The following is a 13,975-nucleotide window of genomic DNA, read 5'->3' as shown; positions in this document are numbered from 1 at the left end:
TATGGGGTTCCATCTCCCCTCCAAAAAATAAAATAAAAGTCCTGCATCACGTTATATGGACCCCGGAGAGCGTCTGTTTGCTGGGCCACTATCCTTTTGCACTGAGCTGATTTCTGCAAACAGCTCCGATCCCATGGCAGTGGCCAGGCTTGGTATTGCAGGCGATTCACTTCAAAGGGAGCTTTGCCTGCGATACCAAATCCGGCCACTGCAGTGGGAACGTTGCTGTCTGCTTCCTGAAAAAATCAGCGTAGTGAACGAGCGCATTAGCCCAGAGAACAGGTAATCGGCGGGGGTTCCAGGCAGCAGACCCCCACTAATCTACTATTGGTAGCCTATCCCAAAGAAAGGCCATCAATAGTTTACAACTCATAGAATCATAGCCTTTAGAGGCAAACAAATAAGCTCATCACTAAGGGGTTAAACGATACAACCGTTGTGGAATGAACATGAATAATCAAACCCCATATCCCCCTTGTTACATCTACGGTATCCGCGCACTTTCACCTACACAGTATGGAGGCCCCTAAAGGCTCTGTGCAAGGAAATGCAGCCAGCTGTGAGGGGCCCTGGGTCCAGCGCACTTGATTTTCCTACCTACCGTCCCTTTAAATGAACCTTTTTGCAGTTAGAGGAGCCTTTTGTGCATCTTAAATGAATATTCCGTAACATAAAAGGGTTCTACCCCATAATTACACAGCGGTGCTGCGTACAATGCCGGGGAGTAGTCATTATCCAACCCCCACTTCGCCTTTGAATGAACTGAATGGGCCATGAACATGTTTGGCGCTGACAGTTGATCCCTCCTGTCCACCAGTTGTTTCACTAAATTATGTATCCAGCCCTGATGGTTGGAGGGAGCAGCAGGGAGGAGAAAGTGACTCCAAGGCTGCGGCAGCCAATGGCAGGGAGCAGGAGCTGGGAGAGGCTGAGGCATCAGCCTGTGATGTGATGATGCAGGGGATGAGGATGCACTGTGGCAGCAGGAAGGGATTCTACACTGTCTGATGCTACAGGAGCAGGCATCCATAACAGAGGTAAGACCAGGGGGTGGGGGCAGCAAGGACTGTGCCTGGCACTGCCCAGGTCTGCCACCAAGCCCCCTGCACCAGGGGTCCACAGGGACAGTGCTTTATACACCGCATACACCTCCCCCATATAATAACACTGCATGATGTGTTACAATGTAGCAGAGTTGGTGCTGCGCAGGCAAGTTGTGCATATTGCAGAAGTAGCAGGGATCTGGACATCATTCAACATGTGTCACTTGGCTAAAGAGCTTATGATCTAGGTGCATTTTAACATATATGATATGGAGTGTGTAGATGTAGCAGAGTTGAAATTGTCATCTGACGCTCTGGAAGGGTTGCTTTGGTTGGGAGTTGTGATATTTTACTGACAGACTAATGGGAAACCATCTGGTGTGATATTGCTGTGACTTGGAAAATGACAAACTCAGCTCTGCTACATCTATAGGTGAAAAGGCGCTGAAATAAGGTGCAGAACTACATGTATGTGTGTATATATATATATATATATATATATATATATATATATATATATATATATATGTATAATTTCAGATTCTCCCACTTAGGGGAGTTGTCGCTATGTTTTATTCTTCTACTTGTATATATGCATGTAGTAGAGTTGGATTTGTCACCTGATTCTTTGGTAGGGGTTGCTTTGATTTGGAGTTGTGATAGCTCATTCAGGTTACTAGTGGTCTTATGTGAAGCTTGGAAAATGCCAAATTCAGCTCTGCTACATCTTCAGGTCAGGAAAATAAATGAATGATGCACAGAACTGCGCGCATGTATATGTATCATATTGCTGGACACTCCCACCTTGGGGAGCTGCCATGCACTGTGATGTCTCTGTGACTTGGGAAATGGCAAACTCAGCTCTGCTACATCATTAAGTGACAAAATGTGAAGTAAGGTGCAGAACCGTGTGCATGTATTCATATAAATACAGTAGGATGCTCCCACTTTGGGGAGTTGCCGCTATTATATGTTACCGTCCCCGTCCTCATATATATGTGGATGTAGCAGAGCTGAGTTTGTAATTTTAGTAACCTCTGCTTTTACATAGGACTGCAGGTAAACCTAAGGCATTATCATCATTCTTATAGTGAACCGGCTGCAGGCAGTTGGCTCACAATCAATAATTTACTGATGTATGATCGCTGGGGATCCGACCGATCACAAGAACGGGGGTCCCGAGACCCCCTGTAACATGCAGTACGGCAGATTCAGTAAGGATGGCCCATGTCTGGTCTAGTGTGCAGATATATGCTAACCTAAATCCACAACACTCCCATTAGGGAAGTGATTTGACCAATCAGAAGCCCGGCCTGCAGGGGACAGAGCATGCTGGGAGTTTTACAAGAACCAAAGAGCCACAGGTTGGAGAAGAGCTTATATTTATTGTATTCAGAACCTCAAATCATCAGCTCTGGCGGAACATATTACCCAGAAACCACTGCACCAAATGTGCAATGAATGCAGACGACCCAGGAATAGAAGAGACAGCCAGACAACAGCCGGGCGTACCTGACCTCACCTGACACAGCAGTTCAAGTCTTGTACATAGGGGGCAGTATTATAGTAGTTATATTCTTGTACATAGGGGGGCAGTATTATAGTAGTTATATTCTTGTACATAGGGGGCAGTATTATAGTAGTTATATTCTTGTACATAGGGGGCAGTATTATAGTAGTTATATTCTTGTACATAGGGAGCAGTATTATAGTAGTTATATTCTTGTACATAGGGGGCAGTATTATAGTAGTTATATTCTTGTACGTAGGAACAGTATTATAGTAGTTATATTCTTGTACATAGGAGCAGTATTATAGTAGTTATATTCTTGTACATAGGGAGCAGTATTATAGTAGTTATATTCTTGTACATAGGGAGCAGTATTATAGTAGTTATATTCTTGTACATAGGGGGCAGTATTATAGTAGTTATATTCTTGTACATAGGGAGCAGTATTATAGTAGTTATATTCTTGTACATAGCAGGCAGTATTATAGTAGTTATATTCTTGTACATAGGGGACAGTATTATAGTAGTTATATTCTTGTACGTAGGAACAGTATTATAGTAGTTATATTCTTGTACATAGGGGGGCAGTATTATAGTAGTTATATTCTTGTACGTAGGAACAGTATTATAGTAGTTATATTCTTGTACATAGAAGCAGTATTATAGTAGTTATATTCTTGTACATAGGGAGCAGTATTATAGTAGTTATATTCTTGTACATAGGGAGCAGTATTATAGTAGTTATATTCTTGTACATAGGGGGCAGTATTATAGTAGTTATATTCTTGTACATAGGGAGCAGTATTATAGTAGTTATATTCTTGTACATAGGAGGCAGTATTATAGTAGTTATATTCTTGTACATAGGGGCAGTATTATAGTAGTTATATTCTTGTACATAGGGGCAGTATTATAGTAGATATATTCTTGTACATAGGAGGCAGTATTATAGTAGTTATATTCTTGTACATAGAGGGCAGTATTATAGTAGTTATATTCTTGTACATAGGAGGCAGTATTATAGTAGTTATATTCTTGTACATAGGAGGCAGTATTATAGTAGTTATATTCTTGTACATAGGGGGCAGTATTATAGTAGTTATATTCTTGTACATAGGAGGCAGTATTATAGTAGTTATATTCTTGTACATATGGGGCAGTATTATAGTAGTTATATTCTTGTACATAGGGAGCAGTATTATAGTAGTTATGTTCTTGTATATAGGGGGCGGTATTATAGTAGTTATAGTCTTGTACATAGGGGGCAGTATTATAGTAGTTATATTCTTGTACATAGGGGGCAGTATTATAGTAGTTATATTCTTGTACATAGGGGGCAGTATTATAGTAGTTATATTCTTGTACATAGGGGGGCAGTATTATAGTAGTTATATTCTTGTACAGAGGGGGCAGTATTATAGTAGTTATATTCTTGTACATAGGGGGCAGTATTATAGTAGTTATATTCTTGTACATAGGGGGCAGTATTATAGTAGTTATATTCTTGTACATAGGGAGCAGTGTTATAGTAGTTATATTCTTGTACATAGGTGGCAGTATTATAGTAGTTATATTCTTGTACATAGGGAGCAGTATTATAGTAGTTATATTCTTGTACATAGGAGGCAGTATTATAGTAGTTATATTCTTGTACATATGGGGCAGTATTATAGTAGTTATATTCTTGTACATAGAGAGCAGTATTATAGTAGTTATATTCTTGTACATAGGGGGCAGTATTATAGTAGTTATATTCTTGTACATAGGGGGCAGTATTATAGTAGTTATATTCTTGTACATAGGGAGCAGTATTATAGTAGTTATATTCTTGTACATAGGGGGCAGTATTATAGTAGTTATATTCTTGTACATAGGGGCAGTATTATAGTAGTTATATTCTTGTACATAGGGGCAGTATTATAGTAGTTATATTCTTGTACATTGGGGGCAGTATTATAGTAGTTATATTCTTGTACATAGGAGGAGTATTATAGTAGTTATATTCTTGTACATAGGGGGCAGCATTATAGTAGTTATATTCTTGTACATAGGGGCAGTATTATAGTAGTTATATTCTTGTACATAGGAGGCAGTATTATAGTAGTTATAGTCTTGTACATAGGGGGCAGTACTATAGTTGTTATATTCTTGTACATAGGGGGCAGTATTATAGTAGTTATATTCTTGTACATAGGTGGCAGTATTATAGTAGTTATATTCTTGTACATAGGAGGCAGTATTATAGTAGTTATATTCTAGTACATAGGGGGCAGTATTATAGTAGTTATATTCTTGTACATAGGAGCAGTATTATAGTACTTATATTATTGTACATAGGGGGCAGTAATATAGTAGTTATATTCTTGTACATAGGGGGCAGTATTATAGTAGTTATATTCTTGTACATAGGGGGCAGTATTATAGTAGTTATATTCTTGTACATAGGGGGCAGTACTATAGTAGCTACATCATTGTACATAGGAGGCAGTATTATAGTAGTTATATTCTTGTACATAGGAGCAGTATTATAGTACTTATATTATTGTACATAGGGGGCAGTAATATAGTAGTTATATTCTTGTACATAGGGGGCAGTATTATAGTAGTTATATTCTTGTACATAGGTGGCAGTATTATAGTAGCTACATCATTGTACATAGGAGGCAGTATTATAGTAGTTATATTCTTGTACATAGGAGGCAGTATTATAGTAGTTATATTCTTGTACATATGGGGCAGTATTATAGTAGTTATATTCTTGTACATAGGGGGCAGTATTATAGTAGTTATATTCTTGTACATAGGAGGCAGTATTATAGTAGTTATATTCTTGTACATAGGAGGCAGTATTATAGTAGTTATATTCTTGTACATATGGGGCAGTATTATAGTAGTTATATTCTTATACATAGGGGGCAGTATTATAGTAGTTATATTCTTATACATAGGGGGCAGTATTATAGTAGTTATATTCTTGTATATGGGAGGCAGTATTATAGTAGTTATATTCTTGTACATAGGGGCAGTATTATAGTAGTTATATTCTTGTACATAGGGGCAGTATTATAGTAGTTATATTCTTGTACATAGGAGGCAGTATTATAGTAGTTATATACTTGTACATAGGGAGCAGTATTATAGTAGTTATATTCTTGTACATAGGAGGCAGTATTATAGTAGTTATATACTTGTACATAGGGAGCAGTATTATAGTAGTTATATTCTTGTACATAGGGGCAGTATTATAGTAGTTATATTCTTCTACATAGGGGGCAGTATTATAGTAGTTATATTCTTGTACATAGGGGCCAGTATTATAGTAGTTATATTCTTGTACATAGAAGCAGTATTATAGTAGTTATATTCTTGTACATAGGGGGCAGTATTATAGTAGTTATATTCTTGTACATAGGGGCAGTATTATAGTAGTTATATTCTTGTACATAGGGGGCAGTATTATAGTAGTTATATTCTTGTACATAGGGGGCAGTATTATAGTAGTTATATTCTTGTACATAGGGGGCAGTATTATAGTAGTTATATTCTTGTACAGAGGGGGCAGTATTATAGTAGTTATATTCTTGTACATATGGGGCAGTATTATAGTAGTTATATTGTTGTACACAGGTAGCAGTATTATAGTAGTTATATTCTTGTACATAGGGGGCAGTATTATGGTAGTTATATTCTTGTACATAGGGGGCAGTATTATAGTAGTTATATTCTTGTACACAGGTAGCAGTATTATAGTAGTTATATTCTTGTACATAGGGGGCAGTATTATGGTAGTTATATTCGTGTACATAGGGAGCAGTATTATAGTAGTTATATTATTGTACATAGGGGGCAGTATTATAGTAGTTATATTCTTGTATATAGGGGGCAGTATTATAGTAGATATAGTCTTGTACATGGGAGGTAGTATTATAGTAGTTATATTCTTGTACATAGGGGGCAGTATTATAGTAGATATATTCTTGTACATGGGAGGTAGTATTATAGTAGTTATATTCTTGTACATAGGGGGCAGTATTATAGTAGATATATTCTTGTACATGGGAGGTAGTATTATAGTAGTTATATTCTTGTACATAGGGGGCAGTATTATAGTAGATATATTCTTGTACATGGGAGGTAGTATTATAGTAGTTATATTCTTGTACATAGGGGGCAGTATTATAGTAGTTATATTCTTGTACATAGGGAGCAGTATTATAGTAGTTATATTCTTGTACATAGGGGGCAGTATTATAGTAGTTATATTCTTGTACATAGGGGGCAGTATTATAGTAGTTATATTCTTGTACATAGGGGGCAGTATTATAGTAGTTATATTCCTGTACATGGGAGGTAGTATTATAATAGTTATATTCTTGTACATAGGGGACGGTATTATAGCAGTAATATTCCTGTGCATAGGAGTACTATTATTATACTATTAGGAGTACTGTAAGTAGATATAGCTATATTTCAAAGTGGAAGCTATAGATGGCATTGTACAAACTACTATCAGTGATCTAAGAGTGTTATTATACCGTGGAGAGGAGTATTTATAGTTAGTATTGATCTTCCTGGTTATACACAATATGGAGGAATGTACTGATAGTTGTTGTTTCTTCCACCAATAAGTGTTACCTTCTTAATGTTGCTAAGGCTATCCTGGGAAGACATGAGATTTTGGCCGGCAGCTGACAGTATGAGATATTTATAAAGCTATTTAGCTAATGAAAACCTGTATTGATCCTTACATTGAAAGTCTTTACTTACTGAGACCTCAGCATCTTATTTTAAGAAGGAGCCCGGAGGACGCAGCTACCGGAGACGAGGCCGTCTGCTGCCTGCTCTCTACCAAGCAAATCAGATTTTTCTCAGCGGATGATTAAATAGATTGCTTTAAGTAACAAATATATATGTATCCCTTTATTTTTAGGAAGATCCAATTAATAATGCTGGGGTAGACGGGTCTGTCACGGCAGTCGTCATTATGGCACCTCATTTGTGACCAAGTGGTTACACGCTCTCCAATATCTCGTGTTTTTCAGTGGGCTTGTCGGGCATCATTGTCCTGGTCAAGGTAGAACCATTATTGAACTGAGCTTTGTAGGATCTGACGCAGGCCGTAAACAGAAATGGAAAAGTTGCCTTGAAATTTCAGGCCCCTTTATTGGAGTCCCGGCCCTCCTATGATTGGCGCTTTCTTGGATGAAAATTAGAGCCGTGACCCCTGAATGAATCATAAAATCACCTGACGTTTTCCGTGGATCAGTTTCAGTGTGAATCCACATCAGGTGGGAAAATCAAACGATCTGATCGACTTCCAGCGAGGACTGATCATTGGTTCTAGACTAGCCGGGGACCGGGATTTCACTGACAACCACGTGGCAGTTTTCTCGTGTAACGGTGAGAAGAGTATACAGAAAATGGTGTGATTGAGGAAAAACATCCAGCGAAAGGGGATCCAGTGGACAGAAACAACTTATCACCAAAAGGGGTCAGAGGAGGATGTCAGGAATCGTTCTGAGCAACAGGCTGCAAGTCAAGAGCAGCCAACTGTAACGCTCGTGCTCCCACTAACATGTCTGAGCACACAACTCATCATATCTCAGCCACGTTGGGCTATACCAGCAAGTGATCGATTCCAGCACCATTGTGTGTAAGAGAAACAGAAAGGTGAGACTCCAGGGGCCAAAAGAGCTCAAAACTTGGATCACTGAGCAGTGAAAAAACATCACCTTGTCAGATGCATCCAGATTTCTGTTGCACCGTACTGATGGGAGTCTCAGAATTTGGCGCAGAATGGATGAACCCTTCCTGGAAGCTGCTCAGAACATATCAGTTCCAACAACTAATTTGCAGCAATTACAAGAATCTTCCTGTCCACATTCTGCAGAATGATTTCACCACGTAGTGATATCTGTGCCACGATGAATTGCTGCGATTCTAAAGGCCAAAACAGGTCCAATATGTTACTAGATGGGGTCCTCTAACAAAGTGGCCAGTCTGTGTATATTAGGGCATAATATACATTATCCTAGAGCATCTCAGATAGAAGACCACACCACTAGTATCCATAAATAATCCACAGCATTTATGCCATGTCCTTGTCACATGACAATGTAAGATGCCTACAGGGATAATACAAACTTTGTTTGAGAAATATTCAGGTCAGGAGGGAAATTAGGAACAGCGATGGGCTCCACATCAACCCTCTCAACTGCATTCTTATAGAACATCGTACCATGAAGAGTTTAACTTTGTCTGTTTAATCTCTGAGCTGACATCCAAACAGTATTATAACATTACTGTGATTCAGGGAACAATTGTTTTCCAAGTAGAGAGAAAAATCTGTGACAAGTAGTTGTGCTCAAAGACTGAACTAGGACAACATTGACATGTCTATCTGTTAGAACATATGGCATGAAAAACAATGTATCACCATCGAGAATGTTTTCATCATGTTTTTGAAAATGTGTCAGCTTTACATGATAGAGACTTATGCATTGAGTGAAAGTGCCTTAAAGGGATAAGGGATAGATTTCTGATCGGTGGAGGTCCAACTTCTGGTTCCAGAATGGTGTCTCTGTGTCCCCCTCTGAAGCTGGTAATGAATGGAGCAGCATTGCACATGCTTCATCACTGCTCCATTCATTTTAATGGGGGACTTGAATTCAAACTGTTTCACAGCTGATTGAAGTGGGCCCGCTGACCACATTGTTGCAGCCTAGGCTGGTTTGGAGGGGAGTTCCTGATTTCTTGGCTTTTGCAGTGTGTTGCTGGTTATAACATAAATTATATGCATTTATATCCAAAATTCCTTTTAGGCTTATAATATCTTGTTCCAGATTTTTTTCCTGAGTAATGTTCTTTTGGATATTTCTAGTCCAGTCCTTACTTCTTAAGGAACCTTTAGTCAGAGTAATTATCACCCGCATAGTTGCTAGAAACAGTGATTCCGGGCAATAGTCATCCTGTCTTCATGGGGCTGCCAACAGGGCACTCAGTGAAAAATTGCTCGCTTGTTGAAGTCACTTTCAGTTCTGCTAAAACCAAGCGACTTTCAAACCGTGCAAACAGGAGCCACTTTGTAGCTGTTTAAGCACTAGGGTGGAGCTTCAGGTGTAGCAGCCGCAGGTCTGGAGAGTAGTCAGGGAAGAGCCAGGAGTCAGCAACGGGAAGTTTCGGTTTGCAGTGCAATGGATGAGGTGCCTAACCTAGTCAGATGGGAAGCCAGGAGTCAGTATCAGGAGGTCTTGTCGTACTAGCAGAGGGGCAGGCGGACAAAAGTAGAGCTTGATCAGTCAATGGTGTGGAGCAAAATAAACACGCAATGCATGATGGGCCAGGTTTATATAAAGAACTTAATCAAGAGCAGGGCGGAGCTAGGCCAGGGAGGCAGGAACTAGGTAAACAGGATCATAAAAGAAGGCTAGGGTATGCAGGGGAATTTGTCCAAAGGCCTGGATGGCTCAGCGGAGAGAGCTGCCGGCTGCAGTGCAAGAGGTCCCGGATTTGAGTCCTGACACGCTCAGTCTTTCAGTGACTTCTATTTACTGTAAATGAAGGTGGGTTGACTAGAAGGACTGCTGGCTGCTTGACCTTCATTCACTTAAACAACTATATATCACCTGTGTAAGTTAAATGAGCAATAGTAACTGGTATGGCTGTCGGGCACTAATGCGCCCAATAGTTTTACCATGTGAAGGTACCTTTAGCCTTGTAGTTTGCTTTTTTTTGATATTTACATATATCCTTGTCTTACTTCTTTCTGTGTGGTTTTCTTGCCTCTGGGTTTTAGTGCCCTCTCATTGGTTGTCAGAGTCAGTGTTTCAGATAGGGTATCCATTAGGGATATCTTTTTGGATTCTCAGGGACAGTGGTGTCTGGGGTTAGGGTTAGTTCCAGGAATAGATTAAAGGAAGGAAGCTAGAGTTAGGGTCAGTTATATGTGTTTCTATCACCCATCTTCTCCATCATCTGCCTTCATTCACCATCATCTGGTTGTGCCATCATCTAATTTACTATCACCCTCTGACTGTCATCTATTATTGAGTCCCTAGTTGCATTTTTGTAACTTACTAGTATTGATATGTTTCTTCATATTATTGTTCATTGGACTGTCCAGTTGTTCCATAATTAGACCCTACTGTAAGTTTAGGGAGTAATCCCAGTACTGGGAGACACCTTTAGTACCAGTAAAGGTGACTGCTATAGGTGGGGTCCATGTCTGTTGTCTTGTGTCCAGCCAGCATCAATACAGCTGGTAATAGTGACCTACAGATTATACTGGCATCTCCATACGGCGCCAGGTTAGAGTCTGCTTGTTCATCTACTTTTACATGGCGCAATGATCAAACTAAAGAACCTTCAGGTGAATCTCCTGGGCAGATTATGGGCCTATAAAAAAGGCTTTAAAGTGGTTTTCCAACCTTTAACCACTTCGTTTTCCCACCTTTAACCACTTAGTGACCACAGTATACCTTTTTACTGACCTCACTAATGGGCTTTAAACCTACAAATATATATTTTTAAGGTGGTGGCTTGGCTGACTACTGACAGCCAGGCTGCTGCTCTAACCACCAGTAGTGGAGAAACCTCCGATCCTAATAGTATAATCCCTTACATGCCACAATCATTAGCAACTGCAGCATATAAACAGATGACAAGGGAAAGCCTGTCACCCATTAGCACCCTACCATGTGATTGCGAGGTACCAATGGGTTGCCATGGCAGCCAGAGGCTTGACAAAGACCTCCATATCGGCCATATAACCCCGCCTCCTGCAGATTCTAATAGGTCAATGTCATAGGCTTAGAACAATGCACTGAATAAGTAATGCAGTGTATTATCCTAGTGACTGAACAATTACATCTTCATACTTCCCACCCCCCCCCCCACAAAGACGCTTCATAAATGGACAAAATACCGAAAAAAGTTTTAGAAAAGTAAGATAATCAATATTACCGCGTTCTTAAAAACCCAGACAATGAAAATATTTTCTTATTTATCCTTTTAAAAAGTAACGCCGGCGTTGTTATTTTTCTTTTGCTCACCTCCCAAAAGAACGCAATAAAAAGCAATCCAAAAGTCACATATAGCCCAAAAAGGTACCAATAAAAACTCCTTCTGCAAGAAACAAGAGCTCACAGAATAATAACAATGTTCCGGGTCTTAGAGTTCAGCGATGCAGAATCAGTTGTTTTTCTTTAAAAATGTGTTTTTATTCTGCTGAAGTTGTAAAAAATAAAGACATCTCTATAAACTGGTATTACAATAATTGTGCTGATCAGATTAGAAAGGTATCAGCTTATTTTTATAGAATGTTGAATGCCGTACAAAAACAAACCCCCCCAAAAACTATAGCGGAATTCAATGAATGGCTGAGTGCTGCCTCTGATTGGCTGAGTGTGGGGACTAATCACAGGCAGTGCTCAGCTGTCATTCAATGGCTGAGCACTGCCTCTGATTGGTCACAGCGCTCAGTCAATCAGAGGCAGCCCTTTCAGCAGGTGGGGATTCAAATTTTTTTTTTTTTCATTTTTTTAAACACATTCTAGGGATGGTTTTTCAGGGACGGGCTTATTTTTAAAGCCCTTCCATGAAAATCACTGCAGGGGTGTCAGCAGCCCATTGCTTTCAATGGGGCTGCAGAAGCCCCATTGAATACTCGTGTGGCACAGCTGTGGCAGGGGATTCCTTCATCCACACTGGGAGTCCCCTTGTCACTGAACAGTGTAACAGTGCTGTCACAGTGTTCAGGGATGAGGGTACTCCCCACGGAGGTGAAGAAATTCTCTGCCACAGCTGTCACAGCTGTGCCAGAGGATTGCGATCTTCTCTGTACGTTGTCAGTGGGGCCGCCACTGCTGCCACTGGCCCCATTGCCCACAAGGTGAAACCCCTGGACGTGACAGCATCCAGCGGTTTCACATCCAAGCAATCCCCTGCTGCTGCTGTCACAGCCGCAGCAGGGGACAGCGAGCAGCGCACTTTCATTCAATGATGGCTGGGCACTGCATCTGATTGGTCACAGCGCTAAGCCAATCAGAAGCAGCACTTTCTGGAGGCGGAATTTTTCCATCCCCCGGCCTCCAGAAGACAGAGGACTATTGCTGTAGCCGGAGAGAGGGGCCGGACGGCTCTTCTAAATTAGTTAATTGTTATTTTCTTTTTACAGCTAGGGCTGATTTTCAGGGAAGGGCTTATATTCGCAGAGGAGCTGGCCCCATTGAAAGTAATGGGATAGCATTGCAGACTTCTGCCACAGCTGTCACAGCTGTGGCAGAGGATTCCTTCATCATTGCGGTCCCTGCGGGGATGGAGGACACCCCTGCCATTGCTGTCACAGCTGTGTCAGGGGAGCACGATGTCTTCAATGGGGCTGGCTCTGCTGCTGCAGGCCCCAATGAACATAATGGGTGATAGCGCAGATTTTTCTCCAGGCTGTGAGGCTTAAGTGAAAACATCGCAAAGGAGAATGGAACCATTGAAAATCATTAGTTTCGCTGTACTGGCTGTACAGTGTCAGTCTGCAGCGCTAAAGGTCAACAAGATTCAGACAAACAAAAACATTTAATAGACCCCTAGCTGAAGGATCTATTATACTGCTATATCATTTTTAGTGTGACCTCATCTTGACTGAATCAGCAGTGTCATCTTGGCTCCAGTTCATAAAATAAATGCATATTTCACTGCCAAGAAGAGTCGTGTTGGCAGAACATTAGAACTGCGAGCGACGAAGAGCTTAAACACAGAGGAAGCTGCTGCATAAATAAATACATTGGACTTAGAGAAGTAATACATAGATGTTTACAGTTGGATGTCTGCCGTCTGAGTGCTTGGACTTACCACTTTTGTATCTTCATTTCACAATAAACACGAGGTCTACTGAAGCTATATGATAACAGCAGGAACCCACTTATATATATGGGGCAGTATTATAGTAGTTATATTCTTGTACATAGGAGGCAGTATTATAGTAGTTATATTCTTGTACATAGGAGGCAGTATTATAGTAGTTATATTCTTGTACACAGGAGGCAGTATTATAGTAGTTATATTCTTGTACATAGGGGGCAGTATTATAGTAGTTATATTCTTGTACATAGGTGGCAGTATTATAGTAGTTATATTCTTGTACATAGAAGGCAGTATTATAGTAGTTATATTCTTGTACATAGGGGGCAGTATTATAGTAGTTATATTCTTGTACATAGGGGGCAGTATTATAGTAGTTATATTCTTGTACACAGGAGGCAGTATTATAGTAGTTATATTCTTGTACATAGGGGGCAGTATTATAGTAGTTATATTCTTGTACATAGGTGGCAGTATTATAGTAGTTATATTCTTGTACATAGAAGGCAGTATTATAGTAGTTATATTCTTGTACATAGGGGGCAGTATTATAGTAGTTATATTCTTG

General features: G+C 40.1%; 1 protein-coding gene across 1 annotated transcript in view; it reads left to right on the top strand.

The window, feature by feature from the left end:
* Positions 1-969: 969 nt before the first annotated feature.
* SYN3 (synapsin III) overlaps positions 970-13,975 on the top strand; it is a 318,593-nt gene continuing 305,587 nt past the window's right edge. Inside the window, exon 1 of the mRNA XM_066590171.1 lies at positions 970-1,037. The gene's annotated coding sequence lies outside the window, so the exon portion shown is untranslated. The remainder of the gene's footprint in view (positions 1,038-13,975) is intronic.

The sequence above is a fragment of the Eleutherodactylus coqui genome, chromosome 2 (genome assembly GCF_035609145.1).
Source record: "Eleutherodactylus coqui strain aEleCoq1 chromosome 2, aEleCoq1.hap1, whole genome shotgun sequence".
NCBI classification, from domain to species: Eukaryota; Metazoa; Chordata; class Amphibia; order Anura; family Eleutherodactylidae; genus Eleutherodactylus; species Eleutherodactylus coqui.
The sequence above is the reverse complement of the archived record's forward strand: the minus strand, read 5'-3'. Positions and strand labels throughout refer to the sequence as shown.